Source organism: Cavia porcellus, unplaced genomic scaffold, assembly GCF_034190915.1.
Source record: "Cavia porcellus strain 051 isolate PalLab524CR breed Dunkin Hartley unplaced genomic scaffold, mCavPor4.1 scaffold_3, whole genome shotgun sequence".
Taxonomy (NCBI): domain Eukaryota; kingdom Metazoa; phylum Chordata; class Mammalia; order Rodentia; family Caviidae; genus Cavia; species Cavia porcellus.
The window spans coordinates 40,282,443-40,306,230 of NW_026947486.1; positions in this window are offsets into that span (position 1 = coordinate 40,282,443).

A 23,788-nucleotide genomic window follows, 5' to 3' on the forward strand; every position below is an offset into this window, starting at 1 on the left:
CGGTAAGGTGAGTGAGAGAAACTGACACTCTTCCACAGTTTAGGAGACTCCAGCAGAGGACATTCTGGGACTGGGCAGACTTGCAGGAGTGGGGCGCTGCAGCGACTTCAGCCACATATCCCCCTCTCAAGCTGGATTGGTGAGAAGTGCCTAGCCTACGTGATGCAGCTGGATGAGACACAGTAGGCTAGCACAACCCAGATCCCAGAGCCTGAGGGTGGCATGGAGGGGCGGGCCCCACATAGGGTGCCTGGTCTGCAACTTCCTGGTGTGCTGCAGTGGGCGGGAACACCTAACCAGCGCAATTCAATCAGGCTGTGGCTGACAGGGAGGGAAGCTGGGCCTCCCATATACGCTTGCATATATAAGGAACAAAGAATATGGGAAGAGGGAGCAACAAGAAAGGCCCTTTGGCCCCCAATCCTGAGAAACAGGCAATAGCGGACACCGCACCAATAGACATAAAGCGCCATCTAGAGAGCCTCATAGATGAGTTCAGGAATGAAGTTATTAATGACCTGAAGCTAGAAATAAGCAGAATAGTTAGAGAAATGCTAAGCACCGCCCAAGAAAAAACAGATGGTGGAATGGAAGAACAGAAAAAAAGGGGAGAATTGTTTGATGGAGAAAATAGAGAAAGCATAGAATACGTGAAGCAGGTTCAAAGAGACTACCAGGAAACTAAAAACTCTATCGAAAACTGGCATAACAGCTTGAAAGAAACTAAGGACAGACTATCTGAACTGGAGGGCAGAGTTGTAATATGGGAGAATGAAATGAAAATCTTCTTAAAAGTAACAAAGAAACAAACAGCAATAATACAAAGACTAGAAGATGATAAGAGGATCCATAACTTAAGAATTAAGAACATAAAAGAAGAGGTAGGGACACAAACAAATGAACTACAAAAGCTACTCACAGAAATAATCAGGAGAATTTTCCTAATTTAGCAAAAGGTAAAGATACTCAGTTGTATGAAGCATACAGGACCCCAGCCACCTACAACCCAAACAGAGCAACACCCAGGCATATAATAATAAAAATTCCAGAAATTCAATACAAGAACAGAATATTAAAAGCTGTCAGAGACAAGAAACAGACCACTTACAAGGGAACACACATCAGAATTACAGCAGATTTCTCTGCACAAACCATCAAATCATGAAGAGTGTGGGGGGAAATAATTCAAGCTTTGAAAGATAATAACCTCCAGCCAAGATTGATATATCCTGCACAACTATCCCAGGAAATTGATGGAAAAACAAGGTGCTTCCAGGATAAAGAAGAACTAAGGGAATATGCAACCACCAATTCAACTCTACAGAGAATACTGCAGGATATTCTAAAAAAGAAAAATACAAACAATCCAGAAATAGTGGCAGAGAGGCCACAATGAATGGAGCAGAAAACAAATTAAGAAGACAAACTGACAACTAATGACAGAAAAAGAGCTCAACAGAAATGAGGCAGAGAAGATTGGATATAGGAACAGCTATTTTGGAGAAAATGATGTCTTAATAGGTAATACTGATTTAGCATCATCTTGTTTTGAAGTCTCATCAAGCTTTTGTTCTTCTGTCTCCATTGGTCTAAACAGGTTGTATCTTATTGGATTTTATTATGTATGATAGTATAAGCAAAAACTTTTAAAGACAAGGAGATTATACAGAAACCATTGTTCATTTTCTGTTAGTTGATTCTAAATACCCTGTAATGCTGTCATTCTCTTAAATGGTTTTACATTGTTTTGATATATTTGATGCTACAGTATACGAAGTTATACTCAAAGATTTCAAGGAAAGAGACAATATGGTAACTACTTTTATGTCAGGATTATCTTGTGGTGAAACACTATTCTGCTGAAATGGTTATGTTTTGATCTGTGCTGTTTTGCTGTTATGCCCTCTTTTATCTCAATCTCCACTTCATTATTTACTTTTTTATTTTTATCCTTTAATTAAGGGAAAAATAAATAAAAAATAGCAGGATATATTATAGTAACCCACTTTGACTTTCCATTATTTTGATTTAAAGCCCTGTATAACTCTCACCATCTTGTTTTTGACTGATGTCCCCCTATTCTGTTTTGCTTGATAGTACCAGGTTCAAAAGTTTAGGCAACAGCTGTGAAGATAGTGAGATTCATTATGATGCCTATTCTTGTTGACTATTATCTACTTTTGAAGACCTATAATATCTCCAATGTTTTGGTTTTGTCGGTTTTGTTCTTTACTGTTTTGTTCAATTTTATTATAACTGATGAGATAGGCAATTCTATTAGAGATAGCGGGAGGCATTATGGTAACCATTGTAGATCACCTTGTATTATGCTTTTACATTATCTATTATATCCACCCTTTTGATTTGATTGACTCTGTTCTGTTATGTCACATTTGGTTATACTCCCTTCCAAAAAAAGTAATAAGAACTGTGGGAGCAACTAAACCCAAAATGTGTAACTGTCATTTTTCAAAAGAGAGGAAAAGAAAGTGCTCTAAATCATATAACTGCATGTATATTTAAGTGTATAAGATAGAAAATGATATCACAGAGTTTTATTGGATCATTGAACAGAACTGTTTGCAGTCTCACTGTTGGAATGTCCACTTTACAAGCTTTAATTTTGTGACTTGAACAATTATTTCTAAGATGACAATATGTAATCCATTAACTAGTGATTTCCTACTGTTTATTTTTTTCTGTAAATCTGTATAACTTGTACCCTTTCTCTGCTTTTTTTCTCCTTAAATAAAATTTTTAAAAAATGAGCAAAATGCATTCTCAAAACTCCAGCCCATCCCAAACAAGCCTGGGACACATGAATATAGAAAAAGGGTAAGTTGTATACCAGAAAGTTCTGAAATGATAGGAACTGTAGTAAATAAGTGACTCTATGAAGCTGTAAAGGAACCCAGATTAGAAACAACTTCCCAGGTGAAAGGAGAAATGATAAACACAATAAAAGAAATGCTGAACACAGCTAAAAAAACCATAGTTTTAAAAAATCAAGGATCACTGCAAAAAGAAGGAAACCTTGCATGAACATAAGAAAACAATAGAATGCATGAAACTGATTCAGGGAGATATAGAGGAGATCAAAAATTCTATTAAAAACTGGCAAAACCAGCTGAATGAATGTGAAGATAGACTTTAAGACTTAGAAGACAAGATTATAGCTAGTGAATAATAAAGGAAAGATGTTTTAAAAATAACAAAGAAACAAGAAAAAGCAATTCAACAGATGCAAGACGATGCAAAGAAAAATGATGAAAGACTGATGGGTGTAAATGAAAAAGGTGACAGCACAAATTATGTTAAAAGACTATTTACAGAAATAATAGCACAAAATTTCCCAAACATCAGAAAAGAAACTGATATACAGATAAATGAAGCACATAGAACTCCAGTTAGCCATAATCAAAATAAATTTACACCCAGTCATAAAATATTCAAAATCCAAGAAATTCAACATAAGAACAGAATATTAAAAGCTGTTAGAGAAAAGGACAGATCAACTATAAAGGAAATCCCATCAGAATCACAGTAAATTCAATAGACACAACAAATTCAACAATGGAGTGAAGTATTTCATATCCTAAAGGAAAATGACTTCCAACCCACAATGATGTACTCTGCAAAACTGTCCTTCAAAATTGATAGAGAAATAAGATACTTCCATAACAAAAAAATAGCTGAAGAACTGCATGACCACCTGCAAAGAATATTGAATGATATTCTATATAGCCATAGGAGCAATTACAATTCCAAGACCACCAACAATAAAAAAAGCCATCAAGCAGGGTAGACAATTAAAGAGAAGGGAATGGTGAAGAACCAACAGCCAAAAAAAAAATCATGACAAAATTGAGCCAACTTATATCAGTTACAAGCATTAATATCAATGATTTAAATTCACCAATTAAAAGTAACAGACTGGCAGAATGCATCAAGAAACAACATGCAACCACATGCTGTATACAAGAAAACCATCTAACCCAATAAAGAAATTCATAGACTGAAAGTCAAAGAATGGAGAACAATAATTCATGCAACCAAAATCCCCAAAAAGGAGTAGCTGTACTGTTTGCAGACAATGTAAGCTTCAAACCAACTATGATCAGAAGAGATAAAGAAAGTCGCTACATACTAGTTAGAGGGAAACTTCAAGACGAAGAGATAACAATCCTAGACATATATGCACCAAATATGGAAGCACTCAGTCATGTAAAATAAATATTAATAGAAATGAAAAATCAAATAAGCAATAGCACAGTTATAACAGGAGTCTTTAACACACCACTTTGGCACAAAGAGACAGATGAACTATAAAGTCAGCAAATTCACAACAGAATTGAATCAAACTTGTGAACAAAAGTACTTAGTGGATGTGTACAGAGTGTTCCTCCTAACATGAGAACACACATTCTTCTCAGCTGCACACAGGAAATTCTCTGAAATAGAACATATACTAGTCCATAAAACATGCTTGAGTAAATGCAAAAGAATTGAAATTATCCTGTGCATATTATCTGATCATGGTGCTATAAAACTGGAAACTAATAACAAAAGAAACTTCAAAAATCCATAATTATGTGGAAATTAAATAATACACTCCTAAAAACTCAATGGGTCATAGAAGAAATTAAAAACAAGTGTGTAGGACTGACAACCATATTAGTAAGATTTATTGAATCATTGAGAAGAACTGTTGGCAGTGTCACAATTTGAATGTCACTTTAATTTTGTAACCTGAACAACTATTTCTAAGATGATAATATGTAACTTATCAGCTGGTGATTTCTTGCTGTTTATTTTTCTGTAATTCTGTATTATTTCTACCCTTTTTTCTCCATGTTTTTTGTGTCTTTCTCTTTAAATAAATAAAAAATAAAAATAAAAAGAAGAAATTAAACAATATCTACAAGTAAATGAAAATGCAAACACATCTTACTAGAACCTGTGAGATGCAATGAAAGCAGTCCTCAGAGGTAAATATATTGTGGTGAACTTTCACATCAAGAAAACAGAAATAGTCAACCTGATACTACACCTCAAATATCTAGAAAAAAAGAGCAATCCAAGCCCAAAAATAAAAGGGAGGAAACTATAAAGATCAGAGCAGAAATCAATGAAACAGAGACTAAGAAAACAATACAAAAATTAAAGAATCAAAGAGTTTGTTCTCTGAAAGAATAAATAAAATCGATAAGCCCCTATCCAAACTTATTTTAAAAAGGAAAGAAAACACTCAAATTCAGGCAATAAGGATAGAAAAGAGTGAAATCACTACAGACCCTGTGCAAACACAAACGATCATCAATACATACTTTGAAAACTTTTACTCTCATAGTTTCGATAACACAGAAGAAATGAACAGATTCCTAGAAACATAAGAATTACCAAAGCTTGGTCAAGAAGATGTAAAAGTATAACCCAATTTCAATTAATGAAATTGAAAACATAATTAGAACCTTACCAAGCCTAGGACACATAGACATAGAAGAAAGTATAAACCATACACCAGCAAAGTATAACCCAATTTCAATTAATGAAATTGAAAACATAATTAGAAACTTACCAAGCCTAGGACACATAGACATAGAAGAAAGTATAAACCATACACCAGCAAAGAAAAGCCCAGGTTTTGATGGATTCACAGCTGAATTCTCCAAGATATTCAAGAAGGACTTAATGCCAGCACTACTGAAACTCTTCAAATAAAATGAAAGTGAAGCAATTCTCCCTAACACATTATTAGAAGCAAGTATCACTCTAATACCAAAATCAGAGAAAGACCCAATCAAAATAGAGAACTACAGGCCAATCTCCATAATGAAGAGAAGTGCAAAAATCTTCAGTAAAATACTGGTAAACGGAATGCAGGAAGTCATCAAGAAGATCATGCACCACAACCAAGTGGGATTCATCCCAGTAATGTAGGGATGGTTCAACATAAGAAAATCAATAAGCCTAAGACATGACCTCAGTAGAGGTAAACATAAGAATCACATGATCATGCTAATAGATGCAGAAATGCTTTGCATAAGAACCCTATGGAAAATTGGAATAGATGGACTTTATTTCATTCTGATAAAAGCCATCAATGACAAATCAACAGACAGCATCATACTAAATGGACAAAAACTGACAGCTTTTACTCTAAAATCAGGAACAAGACAAGGCTTTCCAATATCACCACTCTTATTCAATATAGTGCTGGAATATTAGCCAGAGCAATTAGACCAGAGACAGAAATAAATGGAATAAAAATACGAAAGGAAGAGGTTAAACTATCATTATTTGTAGATTACATGATACTCTACATAGATGACCCGAAAACTTTATTGAAAGACTTCTAGATATAATAACCAAATTCAGTAATATAGGTAGATATAAAGTCAACACTCAAAAATCAATAGCATTCCTCTTCAAAAAGATCAGACTCATTGAGAGGAAGATAAAAGAAATCACACCCTTCACAGTAGCATCCAAAAAATGAAATACTTACAAATAAATTTACCAGAGGAAGTAGATCTATTCAGTGAAAATTACAACACATTGAAAAAGGAAATTGAAAGGGATCTCAGAAAATGGAAACACTCCTTTTTCTTGGATAAGAAGCACAAACATTATGAAAATGGCCATTCTCCCAAAATTCTTATACAAATTTAATGTGATTCCAATCCAAGTATGATTAATACCACACAGATCTACAGAAGTCATTCCTAATATTGATCTAGAACCAGAAGAGATCTAGAATAGCAAAGGCAGTTCTGGGCAACCAAGGCGAGGCAGGAGGCATCACAAATCCCTGACTTGAAGTTATACTACAAAGATACTGTGATAAAACCAGCATGATACTGGAATTACAACAGACCTGAAGATTAATGGAATATATTAGAAGACATGATGGCAACTACATACACACTCAGCCATCTTATCTTTGATAAAAGGACCAAACACATTCATGGGAAGGAAAACAGTCTTTTTAATTAATAGTGCTAGAAAACTGACTTTCCATATGCTGAAAACTAAATCTAGACCCATGCCTATTATCATGTACTAAACTAAAGTCAAAATGGATCAAAGATCTAAATATACAAGCAGAAACACTAAATGTGCTGAAAGACAAATAGGTAGAAATCTGGAAGACATAGGGTTAGGCAGAGAATTCACTAACAAAAATCAATCTTTACAGGAAATATTTCCCAGAATCAGCAACTCAGATGTCATCTTATTAAAAGGTTTTTGCATGTCAAAAGAAATCTTCAAGAGACTGAATAGAAAACCCACAAATTGGGAATAAATCTCACTCAACTCTCCTTCAGATACAAGACTTCAATCCATAACTAATAACCAAATTTTAAAACTTAGATCCCCAAAATTGAAAGACTCAATACAAAAATGAGCATTTGAGATGAATATACACTTCTTAGATGAAGAAATGCAAATTATAAATAAATATATGAAAAAATGTTCAACATCATTGTCCATTAGAGAAATTCACATTAAAACACTGACACTCAATGTCACTTCAGAAAGAATATCCAGGATCAAGAAGACTACCAATGACAAATGCTGGAGAAACTGTGAGGGAAAAGGAACACTTCCGCACTGTTGGTGGGAATGTAGACTGGTACAACCACTGTGGAAATCTCTGTGGAAGTTCCTCAAAATGCTATAATTTGAAGTCCCATTTCACTCAGCTATTCCACTTCTGGGAATATTCCCAGAAGAACTGAAAACATCATACCACATTGATATATGTGCAACAATGTTTATAACAGCACAATTTGTAATAGCTAAATCTTGGAAACAGCCCAAATGTCCATCAACTAAGGAATGGATAAAAAAAGTTGTGTTATTTTTATAAAATGGATTATCACTCAGCTATAATGATAGACCACATTGAGGCTTTTATAAATAAATGGATGTGACTTGAGACCATACCCATAAGTCAAATAAATCAAACTCATATATGTAAACTCATATTGTCTCCCTAGTATAAGAAACTAAAACACTAAACAAGATCGACAATCTTCAATAAACATTGTGAAAAAGCAAGAAACTTCTCAAAGAGGAAAAAATAACTCAGGAGGAAAAAGGAGAAAAGAAGGAAGAGAAATCAAATAAGATATAAATTTGTATATATACACTTAAGATAACTACGATGATTGTACTAATTCTTTTAGTTCTTGGAACAAAACAGATAACATCCATAGGATTAGATCATTTTTGCATTACTATATCTCATAATTTGAATAAGACTTATGAAGATAACTATGCAAAACTAAAAAAATTATTATGTGTCCTCCACCTTGTTTTGAAAGATTTCATTGCTATTGTTTTGGGTTCTTATGTGTTTATTTGTTGTTTTGTTTTTCCCCTAATGCAGAAATAACAGATATATAATATGTATAGGATTATATATGCCTAGAACTTCACCTAAAGTGTTTATAAGAATTGACTTTAGCGTTTGTGATACTATGAACAACTACACCAAGAAAATGATACACCATGGTAACAATTGATGATTTCCTATCATTTTGATTTGAAAGTCAATAATATTTTATTCTTGGTTTTGATTAGTTTTATTCTGTTTTCAGTTATTTGATTTCAATATGTCTGAAGATATCAACAGCTATTTTGATGAAAACAAGAGATACTATGGTAGCCATTATTGATTTCCTAGTGTCTGGTCTTGAAGGCCCTTAAGGCTCTCATTCTTGTGTTTTGATTGCTTTTATACTATTTTAATGTGTATTAATGTATTGTGTGTGAAGGTATGAAGAACTACTTTGAAGAAAATAGGAAACATTATGGTAGCCACTGTTGATTTCCTGCTGTCATTTTCTGAAATCCTGTGTTATTTGCATGATTTTACTCTGCTCTGCTTTGTTTTATTCTCTTTAAAATAAAAAAAAATTTAAAAAGAACTCTAAAAGTAAGTAAAATGAAAGAAGGAAGAAAGAGAAGCACAAAAGGTAAAAAAAGAAGGAGAATAAAAAGAAATCAGAAAAAGACGATTAAATATCACAAAAAGAAAAATAATCACAAAATATTAAAAACAAGATGAAATACAACCCGACAGGAAAGGGATGGTCAATCTGTCATACAAGGGAAAATAAAAGTAGTAAGAAATTTCTGATATGTGTTGTTCTGTGACAGAGTGCAAGTCAAGCCCCAGAAATATGTTGTGTACTCCAGTCAAGTTTGCCATGGGATTTGTGCTGGACGTTGAGCTGATCTTTTTTTTTCTTGCATTTTTTTCCCAGTTACCTTTATCCATTCTATTGACTTTCTTTCACTGCTCCTTACTGGGACACTTTATCTGAATGTTTTCTCCTCCTCATCTTCCTTTTCTTTAATATTTAAATTTTACTTGATGCCATTTTTAAAAATTCATTTCAATTGTTAATGGTGTTACAATTGTTATGTTTAGTACATATTTACCATATATCAGTATTTAGCACATATTTTTGTCTATAATTATATGTGTCTTTTTATGGATAAGGGTGGTGTGGTGGTAGATTTCATTTGTTCTTATTTTATAGCATTCAGTTTGTCTTTATCACTGTTGCTGGTATTGTTGTGTTGTTGTGTCATCAACAATACTGCAGGAAAAAAAACAATACTGCAGAGCCATGTGGAATGCACAGGCCTGCCTACTGGTCCCTGACCAATTCCATATCTGTGGATTCCATGCCTTGGCCACATCCACTGCCAAATCAGAACTTGCTCTGCATTCTGTTTCCCTTCTGCTTCAGGCCACAGAAATGCCAACCATCCGATGTACCTGATTTTTGGATGAGGGCATAGACCATAGTAAAATATCATGAGTGGACTTCACTTAATTTCTTGGAGTATATTGGAGCTATTTCATTGTTGAAAATATTGCTAAGAAGCACAGAACCATGCACGTGACTACCAAAAACTGACCTGATTGAGGAAGAGGCCTGTGTCACAAAGAAGACATAAATCCAGAAGAATTAGCTACCTCAGGAGAAATAGCAGATGGGCCAACAATGTTAGCCAAAAGAAAATACACATTGGTGAAAAATATTTTTAAAAACACAGCACAGGGTTTTTACCTTCAGGGTGACTTATTCATGGTAGAACATATTTACAGGAAAAAAAACAGTGCAGTACCCATTGTGTTGGCAAAGAATTTAATCAGGAGTCATTTTGGGAAAGAGTTGATCCTGTAGGACTGAGGTGCAGAACACTGTACTACAGATTTACTCCATGATTGAATTACTTCTCTACCACAGTGACTGGATGAGAGACAATCATGGAAGACAGACTGGCAGAGGGAAATATGTAGACATAAATCCCCTGAGATCAAGGACAGACCAACACAAGACATTCTGTGGAAGAAAGGGTTCAGGGAGTCTGACTTACAGAGGCATCTGGATCTGAAGGTGATTGCACTGAGTCCAGTGGTCTGATTGAGTCCCCATTTCACAGCCGACATGCAGTGGTCTGATTGTTTCTCCATGTATCAACATGAGCAAGAACATGTTGCCACAGATTGAGATTTACAGATACAGGACTGCTCATACAAAGGAGCCACCATAAAAACCCACAAATTATAAAGTGGGTCAGAGAAAAATTTGACTTATTGGACTACAAAAACAGCAGGTTCTGAAAGAAAAATATTTATTTGGAAATGCATAGAAATTATTTTTCTCTTTTTTGACTTAATTTTTCCTTCATTTTTTGGTGGAGTTTGGATGTACATTACCCAATATCCCACTTTATTCTTATTTTATTTGTTTGCTTGTTTAGGTCTTCTATTTTTTTCTCTCTCTTTTTTTCCCTCACTATGTCCCTTTCAATTTTTTCTCATATCACTTTTTCTTTTATTCCTCTAGTTCATTCACTATTTTCCTAATTAATTAATATGCTTTTATCTAATAATACTAGTTTTAATTTACTCAACAGGCTCTTTATTTCAATGTTATGATTTTCTTCCCATCTTCCACTTTTAATTTTTCAAATTCTGTTTTTTATTCTCCCATTTCCCTATAGCCTCGACCCTTACCAGTATAACCATTAATATTTATGAATCTGTAAATAGTGACTGAATATCGTTCTAGTGTTATTGGACATAAAGTTGTTCTGTTGAAATGATATTTACTATATGTCAATGCTGTTTGTCTTTGAGCTTATACTAAAATCATAGATTTCTTTTCTACAGTTAAGGTATGCGTTATTGGTTATTAGAGTGTCAATATTCAGTTTGTATTTGATGCTATTGTTGTTGATTTCACTACTTTAACCAAGGTGACATAGTTGCTACTATCAATTGATTATTTTTTCTGTATGTCAGTATTTGAAATGCCTGTAGATCATAAAAAATACTGCAGTTCATTTACAAAAAATTGAGTACTTGAACAAGTAGATTGCATCCTCACTTCTAAAGTAAACATAACAGTAATCTAAGATTAATTCAGATTAACAAAAATCGGAAGATCGCACAAAGGGCATAAAAATCTGTTTCAGAGTTGATGGCAGAAAACTTTCAAAACATGGGAAATGAATTTAATATACTGATAAGTGATATGGAAACCTGAACAGCTATAGTCAGAAAAGAACAACTCCAAGACACATCATAGTCACAGATACAGAAATGCAACACAAGAACAGAACAAAAGCTGTCAGAGAAAGAAAATTAATCATTGATAAAGAAAAACCCATCACAATTAAAGCAGACTTCTCAACACAAACCCTAAAAGTGAAGGAGAACTAGGACCAAGTGTTTCAAGACTTAAAAGAAAAACAGTTTCAAACCCAAACTAATATATCCTGCAAAACTGTCATTCAAAATTTCCAGAGAAATAATATATCTCCATTCTAAACAGCATCTAAATAAATTCACAAACACGAAAACAAACATCCTAAAAATTCTCAAGAATATCCTAGAAAGGGATGATGGAGGTAACCAAGAAATGTAATAGAATGAATATACAAGGAAGTGGAAACAGTTAATGGAAGTGTAAAAGGGACTAAGTAGCATAAAACAATACAGTGACTGGGATAAGTCAGTACACTTCCATTATAGCCATCATTGTAAATGCACTCAATTCACCAATAAAAATATGGATTAGCAGAATAGATCAAGAAACAAAACCCAACAATATGTTGCATACAAGAAATAAATATAACTCGAAAAGCAACACATGGAAATTAAATAATACCTTTTTGAATAATCAATGTTTCTTGGGTGAAATTTAAGGACAAATTAGACACTTCCTACAATTACACAAAAATGTTAGTATGACATACCAGAACCTATGGAACACAATAAAAACGTCCCTAACAGAAGTTTATACAATGAATTCCTATGTCAGAAAGTCAGAGCAAGCTCAAATACATAACCTAGTGATGCACCTCAAATTTCTAGAAAAAAGAGCAATCCAAACTAAAAGCAAGAATAAGGAAGAAAATTTTAAGTATCAGAGCAGAAATTAATTAAATTAAGGCAAAACTATCAAGAATCAATGAAATAAAGTTATTTCTTTGAAAGATTAAACAAAGTTGACAAGAACTTATTCAATCTTAGCAAAATAAGGAAAGAAATGGCCCCATTTGTGAAATTAGAAATGAAAAAGGCAAAATATGGAAATTGCCAAAATCCAGATCATCAGTAACTATGTAAACATAGGATACCCTATAATAGGATCCTATGTGATACCCTATAATTTGATCCTATGTGATACCCTATAATCCAGTAACATGGAAAATTTAGAAGACATGGACAAATTCCTAGATACAAATTTCCAACCTGAACAAAGAAGATATACCAATCCTGAATAATACAGTATCAATGAAATTTTAAAACTAATAAAAATTCCAACTAAGAAAACTTAGGTCCCAAAGGGTTCAAAGTTGAATTAGACAAGAACTTTAGAGAAAGCCTAATGTCAATATTCCTCAATCTCTTTAATAAAATAGAAAGAGAAGCAGTTCCCACAAAGTTATTTCTGGAAGGAAGCATTGTCTTGTTTTTTAAAATGAGAAAATGTTCCAACTGAGAAGTAATAGGCAAATCCTTTGATAAGCATGGGTGCAAAAATTCTCAATATCCAGACAGAATTCAGCAAATCATCAGAAAGGTAATATATGTTGACCAAATAGGATTCATTCCAGGGTTTGACTGATGGTTTAACACACACATATTAATAAATTATCATACACCATGACCAAGTTCACTTCATTTCAGGTATATTGAGATAATTCAAAATGAGCAAGTCAGTAAACTACATATACTCCCATATCTCTCACTATGGGTTAAACTAAAATTAAAATCTAAATATTAAAACAGAAATAATCTGCTGGAAAATAATATAAGCAAAACAAAAATCACATGATCATCTCAGTACATGTTGAGAAAGCATTTGACAAAATCCAACATCCATTCATAATTAAAAATCCTAAAGCAAATAAGTACAGAATGTCTTCAATTTGGTCTTATACAAGCTATCTATTACACATGAATTATGTTTAGTTACTTTTCTCATTGCTGAGACAAAATATCTGATGCTCAAAATTAAGAGAGGAAGGCTTATTTGGCTAACAGCTTGTAGAGGTTTTAGTCCATAGGTGGCTGGCTCCAATGCAAAGAGCCACGGCAGAAATACACAAAAGAGGAGAAACAGTTCATCACAGGCAGAAAGTATCAAAGTAAGCAGAGGGGCAGAAAAGCCACTCTCTGCCCCTTACATTCTGTCCAGGCTATTGGGATTTGGGCAGTGGCAAGATAACTAGTGCAATGATTTAGGAAACAACCATCCTTAATCCTAGCACATTTGATCCTAGCATTACACTATGAGTCAGTCAAAAACTCTAGATTCACCCACTTCTGAAGCAGCCCCATCTATGATTTCATGAGGCTTTGAGGAAATATCTACACACAAGTTGTAACAACATACCAACAGCCAACATCATACTAAATGGAGATAAGCTGAAAACTTTCCTTCCAAAATTAAGAGCAAGACAAGGACATCTGCTACTCCAATTCTGTCGATTATATTTCCTGAAATATTACCCATAACAATGAGCAAAAACAGGATATGGATAGAAAAAAGAAAAATTAACATTTTTGCTGATGACATGACCCTCTACACAGTAGACCCCAAAACTACAGTAAAAGACATTTAGAATTTAGAATTAATAAATCAAATTTAGTTATGTTGTAGAACATAAAGTAAATACTCAAAAACAGTGTTCCTGTATACCAATAATAAACTCAGTAAGAGAGAAATTAATCTAGTAATACCTTTCACAATAGCATCAAGAGAAGTGGAATACTTAGAAGTTAATCTAACGAAGAAAGTGAAAGACCTCTCTAGTAAAAGTAGAGTGCCTAGATCTTTTGATCCAAGAGTATATCAGGAAATGAAAAATATCCCGAGTTCCTGGATAGACAGGGCCAACACACTAAAAATGTTCATGTTTCCAAAACATGTTTAATACAACCTGAATCAAAATGTCAGTAGCATTCCTCATAGAACAAGAAAAAAATCCTAAAAGTCATATGGGACCAGAAGAGAAATAAAATAGTGAAAGTAATTCTAGAGAACAAAAATGAGGCAGAGGACAACACACTTCCAGACTACACTACACTACACTACCCTGCACTGCACTGCACTACACTACACTGTGTAGTTAAGCCACAGAGCAAAGCCATGGTGATAATAGCATATTGGCAAAAACAGATTTGTGAATCAATAGAATATAGTAAAGGATACAGAAAAAACTACACACACACACTTAGCTATCTTATCTTTGACAAAGGGGCAACATACTTTTGTTAGAGGAAAGATTATGTTTCAAACAAATGGTGCTGCAAAAACTGGCTATCCACATGAGGAGAATGAACTTAGACCCATATCTCTCCATAGCTTAAACTGAGATCAAAATAGATCAAAAATCCTAAATATTAAAATAGAAATGGAAATGGATTAAAATAGAAATGGAAAATAATATAAATAAATGTCTTGAGGCATAGTCAATGACATTCTGAACAGAACTGTTTGCACAAGAAGTAAAACCAAGAATCAAAAATTGGTATTGCATCAAATTAAAAAAAAAACTTTCCTCACAGCAAAATAGAATGCCAACAGAGTAAAGAGACAACCTATGGAATGGGAAAAATCTAAAATAGTAAAGAACACAAAAATCTAGACCACCCTACCAAATTTAAAGACCTAATAAAAAGCATTGGTATCTGAAATGAATCATCACTTCTCAGAGGAGAAGCACAAATGCCCAATAAATACATTTAAAAAGGTTCAACATTGCTAACACTTATGGGTTATATTTATATGTCCACTGAAATCCTCACTACTCATAGGTTGGGCTTTTGTGTGGTAGCTGAACCATGAATAATTGGTGCTGCATTAAGGTGTGTGGATGTGGGTTTAGGGTGTGTGATAACTGAATTAGTCCACTGATTAGTTTAACATATTTCTTGCTCTGGATAATGGAAAGGCCCATTCTGGGTGTGGGTGGCACCAAATAAAAGAATTATAGCCTGAAAGATATAAAACAGAAAATGATGTTAAATGCTGCTGCATCACTCCTTTTTACCTTCACTGCCATAGACAGTTTCTTCTATCCCATGCCACCCAGTTCTGGAGCCAGTCAACTATAGACTGAAAACATCTACAAACTGTGACCTAAAATATACTCTACCTTCTTTGAATTGTAGGTGTTGAATACTTTGTTAGAGCAATGAGAAAAATACCAAGATACCGGGCATTAGAGAAATGCAAATAATTAAAACCCTGAGATTTTACATCATTTCGAAAAGAATGGCTATCATCAAGAAATCAACCAAAATCAAACGATGGTGAAGTTACAGGGAAAAAGGAACACTACTTCATTGTTGATAGGAGGGTAAACTGGTATAACAACTATGAAAATTAGAAAAGACATTCTTCAAAAAAATGAAAACTGTACTTTCCATTTGACTCAATTGTTGCTTTTCTAGGTATCTTCCCATAAGATTTTAAATCATAATATAATGATAAATGTATATGCATATTTCTAGCAGCACAATTTATGACTGCTAAATCTTGGAAACAGTCTATATGGCCAACAGATGAATAAACAAAATGTGGTAGAGTGTTTGTATATTATAAAGGATAAGCTTGAGGCATCTGTACATGAATAGATACACCTCAAGACCATAATGTTAAGTGAAACAAATGAAAAGTCCAAACCACTATACAAATAAAGAGCAAAAAATAGATAATAGGAGGTAGAGATCCTTTTCACATGCAAAGAGTAACAAGAGATGGCAGGAGAAGGAGAGAAGGAAAAGAAGGGGGATATTTTTTCCAAAAAGATTTGAAGTAAAAATAGAAATACAGCTTTTCAATCAGGAAGTAGAAGAATTGAAAGATAGAACGGATGGGAAGGAGACAAAAGGTAAGATTTAAGATGTGATATACAAATTACTCTGGGCCAGTGATGCCTATAAGTAGAACATGCATTTTGCCCTTCTGCCCTTGGCCCGGGCCAGTGGTACCTGTGCGTGGAGGGTGAGTCTGTGCTCTGTCCTTCCTCCATGGATCCCATGTCAGTGATACCTGAAAGTAGAGCATGAGTTTGTGCTCTGCCCTTCCTCCATGGTTCTCAGGCCAGGAGTTCCTGAAAGTAGCATGTGATCTGCACTGGACCCTTCCTCCATTGCCCTGGGCCAGTGACACAAGGAGTAGTTGAGTTGCACTCTGCCCATCCTCCATAGTCCCCAAGGCAAGTAGTGCCAGGAAGCAAAACATGAGCTTGCACTCTGTCCTCCCAGCATTACACCAAACAGACAGTGATGGCAAGTAGAGTGTGAGTGTGCACTCTGCACTTCCTGTGTTTGCCTGGGATTGGTGAGTGAAGTGTAGGTCCTTGCTCTGTGATTCCTTCATTGCTCTAGTATGGCTGGCTGGCAAGAGTATAGTGATGCAGGAAAGAGGTGTATGATGGTGCTGGCAAGAGAAGCGATGGTAGTACCAGAAAGAGAGATATTCTGAGGAACAGACAACCCCTAGGAAACCATCTACATCAGTATCTAACATTAGAAATCTAAATGCATCAGCACATAAAACAAAATGAAATATAAAATGACAAGACAAAAAAAGCAAAATGCAATCTCGAACATTCAGTCCACCTAGAACAAGTCAAGAACACAAAGATATAGAGAAACTAGGAAGCCAACAAATGGAACTCTCTGAAATGATAGCCAAAGAAGTGAATAAAATGGAAGATGCCATAGAAAAAAGTCTCTTAAGGTGCAAAAAAGAAGACTATCAAAATAAAAGACATTAAAGCAGACATAGATAAATAGACCAGCTCAGGAAAACAATAAAATACATGAATTGCAAACACAGACAAGAAACGGAATCAATGAAACAGATCTAAACTGAAATACAAGAGATTAGAAACTACTGAAAGTATTTCAGCGGGCACCTGCTGCTGGATTTGAAGCCTTGGATTGGAAGCCTCAAGTAGCTAGTGTAGACATAGAGACTCAGCAAGATACACCTGGTGTGCCTGCAGGCCACCTTTGGAAACTCTTGCTTCTTTGGGAAGCAGTGTGCACTGGAAGAATCAGACAAACACACTCCTGTGTGCTTGCTTACATTGGAGGAGTCATAGTGTAGATACATAGGCTGAAAGAAACAACCTCATCATCACACATCCTTGGCCATCAGCAAAGTCTCTGTCACTGCATGAGTCTGAAGAAGCCCACCCCACATCCCACTTCCTCCTTAGGAACTAGGGTTAAGAGCAACCCTGGTGCCTGTCCCATCCCCCTAGACTGAAGAGGGGCAGACAACATAGGAAATGTCTGTGACACAACTGGATTGTTAGAAGGTATACAGGAGAATGTCAGGACAAAGGAGCAAAAGGCAATCTCAGATCTACAGCCCAAATAGAACAAATCTGGGAGATATAGTCATGGAAGAAAATAGAAGTCACATACTTGAAATCTCCCAGAAGGTAACAGCTGAGGTAAACAAACAACTTCATTAGACTGTAAAAGTAATCAGATCCGGAAACAATGTCTCAGGTAAAAGAAGAAATGACATAAAATGAAAGAATTGTTGATGTCTCTAAAGAAAACATATATTTTTGAAAAGGGGAGCATAGGAAAATGATGGAAACCTTGAATGAACAATACAGGAGGAATTTACATTGCATGAAACAGACTAAAAGAGATATCAAGGAAATTAAAAATTCCATCAAAAGCTGGCAAAACTGCTTCAAAGACAGTGAAGATAGACGTTCAGACCTTGAAAGCAGAACTGCAGATAGTGATTGTGAAATAAGGGTCTCTTAAACATAACAAGGAATGACTTCCGGGAGAACATGGTAGATAGATAGCAGCAGCTATGGAGGCTCTCTGAGACACCCCACTTAAAATCCAGGAATGGTGTGGTACAAGGAGTCCTAAGCAAGGGGAGACAAACCCTGCCAACCCACGAATGAACTAAGCTACAAGAAAACAACCGGAAATCCAATCCTGGTGCTATAACAGGAACAGATAAAATCTCAGTGTGGGAAGCTAGAACCCGCACCACTGGAAGCTGTGATTTGAATTTCCTGCCGCAGCTGCTTCATCCAAATCTGCAGGGCAGAGAGAGAGATGCACGAAAGCTCTGAGAGCAGGAATCTGCAAACGGAGTTGAGAGTGGGACTCGCAGGGAGCCCTACATTGACTTGCGGTGAGTGAGCAGAACAGGGATCCTTTCATAGAGTAGGAGGCTCCAGCAAAGGGCATATTGGGACCAGGCAGACTTGCCGGAACAGGACACTGCAGTGACATTAGCTGCATATTTCCCTCTCAAGCGGGATTGGTGGGCAGTGCCTGGCCTGTATGATGCCACTAACTAAGACCCAGTAGGCTAGCACAAACCAGGTCCCAGCACCTGAAGGTGGACCCTAGCAGGGAAGCCTTCAGTAGGTTGACCTGGAGGGGCATGTCCAACAGAGGCTGCCAAGGTCTGTGTCTCCCTAGTACACTGCAGTGGGCGGGAACACCTAGCCGGCGCAATTCAAACAAACTGTAACCAACAAAGAAAAAAATTGGGCCTCCTAAATTTGCTTGTATGGAAGGAACAAAAAGTATGGGAAGAGGAAGCAACAAGAAAAGGTCCCTCAGTTCCCAAACCTGAGAACACTGATCTAGGAAAGGGAAATGCAAAGGAAGACAGAAAACATGCAATATCAGACACAGCACCAATAGACATAAAGCAATATCTCCAGAGCCTCATAGATGAGTTTAAAAATGAAGTATTTAACAAAATAAAGCAAGATATAAGTAGAACAGTTAGAGAAATGATAAGCACCGCCCAAGAAAAAACAGATGGTGGAATGGAAGAACAGAAAAAAAGGGGAGAATTATTTGATGGAGAAAATAGAAAAAACATACAATACCTGAAGCAGGTTTAAAGAGATTACCAGGAAACTAAAAACTCTATTGAAAGCTGGCATAACAGCTTGAAAGAAACTAAGGATAGATGATCTGAATTGGAGGGCAGATTTCTAATATGGAAGTAGGAAATGAAAAACTTAAAAACAACAAGAAAACAAACATCAATAATACAAAGGCTTGAAGATGATTAGAGGATCTATAACTTAAGAACATAAAAGAAGGGGTGCCTGCATCAGCCTCCCCGTGTGTCTGGAGGACTGTGGATATCTCAGCAAGCAGGGGAGGATCGCAGGTTCCAGAGGCACTGTGGCAAGGGGTGAGTGCTCAGCACACTCTGCCCAAATCCCAGACTGTTAGGGACCCTCCAGGCTTCCGGGTACAGTGAAGTGGAGAAGTGGGTTTGAGGCCTCTACATCCACCTCCCCAACCCAGCTGCACTTGGAGAACTGTGGAGCTTCCAACAAGTAGGCAGGTGCACGCTATCCCCTGAGACCAGCCTGTTAGGGACACCCGCACCTCACCATCCGTGTGCAGAGGAGGGGCTGGGCAGATCTGGGGCACCTGCATCAGCCTCCCTGTGTGTCTGGAGGACTGTGGATATCTCAGCAAGCAGGAGAGGATCGCAGGTTCCAGAGGCACCGTGGCCAGTGGTGAGTGCTCAGCACACTCTGCCCAAATCCCAGACTGTTTGGGACCCTCCAGGCTTCCGGGTGCAGTGAAGTGGAGAAGTGGGTGTGAGGCCTCTACATCTGCCTCCCCAACCTGGCTGCACTTGGAGAACTGTGGAACTTCCAACAAGTAGGCAGGGGCACATTATCCCCTGAGCCCAGCCTGTTTGTGACTCCTGCACCTCACCATCGGTGTGCAGAGGAGGGGCTGGGCAGATCTGGGGCGCCTGCATCAGCCTCCCCATGTGTCTAGAGGACTGTGGATGCCTCAGCAAGCAGGGGAGGATCACAGGTTCCAGAGGCACCATGGCCAGTGGTGAGTGCTCAGCACACTCGGCCCAAAGCCCAGACTGTTAGGGACCCTTCAGGCTTCCGGGTGCAGTGAAGTGGAGAGGCAGGTTTGAGGCGGCTACATCTGCCTCTGCATCCAGGGGGTGCTTGGAGAGCTGTGGAGCTTCCAAAGGGCAGATGGGCGCACACTGTCCTTGAGTTCCAGCTTATTTGAAACTGCAGAGTTCTGAACAGGCAAAGGAGGGTCATTGGTTCTGCAGGTCCAGAGGCTTGTGGTAAAGGGGTGCCAGAGTCTCAGGAGCTACAAACATAGAAGGGGATTTCCAACAGACCCTGAGGAAGCTTTGAAATAACACTTGAAACACAGAAATATAGGAAAATGAAAAAAAAAAGAAAGACAAAATCACAACCTCAAACCTCCAGCCCATTTAAGAAACCCTAGGAGCAATGTATATAGAAGAAAATATATGCCATTTACTTCAAATATCAGTCACAATAGCTACTGAAATTAACGAACAACTCCAGGAAGCTTTGAAGAAATTCAAACTAGAAATAATCTCCTAGGTAAAAGAAGAAATGATAAAAGAAATGAAAGAGATTCTGAATATATCTAAAGAAAACACAGATAAAAAATTGGAGGAACTAAACAAAAAGATAGAATCCCTAGACGAGCAATATAAGAAACAAACAGAATACATAATGCAGATGCACAGAGATATACAGGAAATAAAAAACTCCACTGAAAGTTGTAAAAACCACCTTAATGAAAGTGAAGATAGAATTTCAGACCTTGAAGACAGGATTGCAGCTAGTGAACAGGAAAGGAAAGATCTTTTAAAAATAACAAGGAATCAGGAAACAACAATTCAACAACTGGAAGACGATGCAAAGAAGAATAACATAAGAATGATAGGGATTAATGAAAGAGAGGGAGACAACATGAAGGATGTCAGAAGGATATTTAGAGAAGTAATAGCTGAAAATTTCCCAAGCTTGAGATCAGGATCAGTGAAGCACATAAAACTCCAAATAGTCATAACCAAAATAAAACTACACCCAGACATATAATAATCACCATCCCAGAAATCCAGCACAAGAATAGATTATTAAAAGCTGTCAGAGAGAAAAGACAGATCACTTATAAAGGAAAACCTATCAGAATCACAGCAGACTTCTCAGCACAAACAATAAAGTCAAGAAGAGCATGGAGTGAAGTATTCCAGATCCTCAAGCAAAATGATTTCCAACCTAGACTGATGTATCCTGGAAAACTATCTTTCAAATTTGATGGGGAAATACGATACTTCCATGACAAAGAACAGCGGAAGAACTTCATGAACACCAAACCAACCCTGCAAAAAATATTGAAAGATGGTTTAGATACACAAAGGAAAAACCACTAAGCAAAGCAGATAATTAAACACAACAGAAAGATAAAGATGCAACAGCAGAGAGATAACATGTCAACAATAAACCAGCATTTAACAGTAATAATCATTAATGTAAATGGTCTCAATGCACCAATCAAAAGAAACAGACTAGCAGAATGGATTAACAAACAAAATCCAATCATATGCTATTTACAGGAAACCCATCTAACCCAGAAGGATACTCACAGCCTGAAAGTCAAAGGATGGAAAACAATATTTCATGCAGCAGGAATCCAAAAAAAGGCAGGAGTAGCCATTCTGTTTGCAGACAACGTAAACTTTAAACCAACAATGACCATAAAGGACAAAGAAGGTCACTACATACTCGTAAGGGGGAAACTCCAAGAGGAAGCAATAACTATCTTAAATATATATGCACCAAACTCCAGAGCAATCAGTTATATAAAACAACTATTAACAGAAATGAAAACTCAAATTATCAGTAACACAATTGTAACAGGGGACCTCAATACGCCATTGACACCAAGAGACAGATCAACCAGAAAGAAAATGAGCAAAGAAATAACAGAACTGAATCACAACTGCGAACAAATGGACTTGATAGACATATAAAGAATGTTCCACCCAACAACATCAGCATACACATTCTTCTCAGCAGTACATGGATCATTCTCTAAAACAGACCATATATTAGCTCACAGAACATATTTAAACAAATGAAAAAGAGTTGAAATCATCCCTTGCATGTTATCGGATCATAGCACTCTGAAATTAGAAATTAATGATAAAAGATACTGCAAAAATCCCGCAAACACATGGAAACTGAATAACACACTCTTGAGTAATCAGTGGGTCACAGAAGAAATTAAAGAAGAAATTAAACAATACCTAAAAGAGAATGAAAAAGCAGATACAACTTACTGAAATTTGTGGGATGCAATGAAAGCCATGCTCAGAGGAAAATTTATTGCACTGAGTTCCCACATCAGGAAAACAGAACAAATACAAATAAATAACTTGATGCTACAACTCAAACAACTACAAAAAGAAGAGCAAGTCAAGCCCAAAGCCAAAAGAAGAGAGGAAATTATAAAAATCAGAGCAGAAATCAATGCAATAGACACTAAGAAAACAATACAAAGAATCAATGAATCAAAGAGTTGGTTCTTTGAAAGAATAAATAAAATCGATAAGCCCCTAGCCAACCTTATTAAAAAAGGGAAGAAAAAGCTAAAATTCATGCAATAAGGAATGAAAACTGTGAATTCACTACAGACCCAATAGAAATACAGAAGATCATCAACACCTATTTCGAAAACCTCAACTCTCAAAAGTTTGATAACACAGAAAAAATAGACAGATTCTTAGAAACATATGAAGTACGAAAGCTAGATCAGGAGGATGTAAAACTGCTGAATAACCCAATCTCTGTTAATGAAATTGAAGATGTAATTATGCCCTTACCTACGAAGAGCCCAAGCCCAGATGGATTCACTGCAGAATTCTACAAGAAATACAAAGAAGACCTAATGCCGAAACCCCTCAAACTATTCAATGAAATTGAAAGGGATGCTATCCTTCCTAAGTCATTTCTGGAAGCAAATATTACTCTACTACCAAAAGCTGAGAAAGACCCAACTAAAAAAGAGAACTATAGACTGATCTCCCTAATGAACACAGATGCAAAAATCCTCAATAAAATATTGCAAAATAGGATGCAGCAAATCATCAAGAAGATCACACACCATGACCAAGTGGGATTCACCCCAGGAATGCAAGGATGGTTAAACATACGTATATCAATAAATGTAATCCAACATATCAATAAAGGGAAAAGTAAGAATCACATGATCATTTCTATAGATGCAGAAAAAGCCTTCAATAAGGTCCAACATTTATTCATGATAAGAACTTTACAGAAAATTGGAATAGATGGTCTTTACTTCAATATAATAAAGGCCATTTATGACAAAGCAAGAGCCAGCATCATACTAAATGGC